Here is a 1270-nt window from a genome sequence, read left to right as displayed (position 1 = left end):
AGAAAGCGAGAAATCATCCCCCGGGGGGATGGTCACGCTGCAATCCCTTCTCCTCCATTCTCCTCTTGGGATCTTGGGCACGCACGCACATGCGCCCGTGAGTTCTAAGCCACCAGGTCCGGGACGCAAACCGCAGTGACTACGTGGGAGTCCAGCGACAAAGCCATTACGCTAACTGCTGGTTCCCCATGTAAGGAACTTTTGAAAATCAATTAGAAAAAAGAAAAATTGAATATTAATATTAAATGGTCAAAATGTAGATGACAAAATGCTCAAACTTAGCAGTAGTCAGAAAAATTATGTTGATATTTTAAATCCTCTAGCAGATTGAAGAATATTCAATAGTTAAAGCTTTTAAAAAAATTTATTTTTGTTTTGTTAACTATGACATTTTTTTTTTTTAGAATTATTTTTTACTTGACCGGAGAGAGACAGAGAAAAAGTGGGGGGAAAGTGAGAGAGCAAGCCACCAGGTCTGGGACTCACACCTCAGTAGGACATGTGGGACTCCAGCACCCTAACCACCATGCTACCTGCCAGCCTGTTAACTATTAAATTTATCAGTCAGATAAGCTAGTTTATATGAAGGTCACAAATTAAATCTAAGATCTCAGTGTTTCTGGAATCTGGTACCAAACCCACCTTTGGCTGCTTGCTGCTTAAAATCCAGTACTTGAGGGACAAGTGTTGCTGAAAAGGAAATGTTGCTTTATCCAGGAAACCAACAATTTGGGAAGATGGAGGACTGGTGTCATAAGACTACCTTCAAAATCCCATCTAACAAGAATTTTTAAAAGGGAAGTAAGTGCAGAGGGGTACTACATGCTGTTTTGCTGAGCACAGCAGTTTATCATTCCCTTGACTGGTCTGCAGAGGATGCTTGTTAACATCAGGATTGTTGTTTTTATAAGTGGTTGGATTGGCCAGAACTGATCATCAAAAAGAAGTTTTTATCTTCCTTGAGTACATCTGAGACTTGCTGTGCCAAAGGAAGAAAATAAACTCAAGGCCAGTAGTTACTTTAGTTCTTTACTTAGCTCTATTACATCAGTGGCTTAACTTTTCTTTGAAAAGTTCTTACTTCCTACTCAGGCTGTGCATCCACAGTAACCCAGAGACCCAGTTCAAAGGAGCTTCCCCCATCCATGGCTACGAGAATATCTGATAAGAGAATAGTTCAGGCAGATGAAACACCAAGCATACAGAACACAAGCCTACTTAGCCAGATGCTAGGCATCTGCAGAGTCCAAAGTGTTTGAAAAGAATAGGG

This window comes from Tupaia chinensis, unplaced genomic scaffold (genome assembly GCF_000334495.1).
Source record: "Tupaia chinensis unplaced genomic scaffold, TupChi_1.0 Scaffold000519_1, whole genome shotgun sequence".
Lineage (NCBI taxonomy): Eukaryota > Metazoa > Chordata > Mammalia > Scandentia > Tupaiidae > Tupaia > Tupaia belangeri.
Note: the sequence above shows the minus strand (reverse complement) of the source record.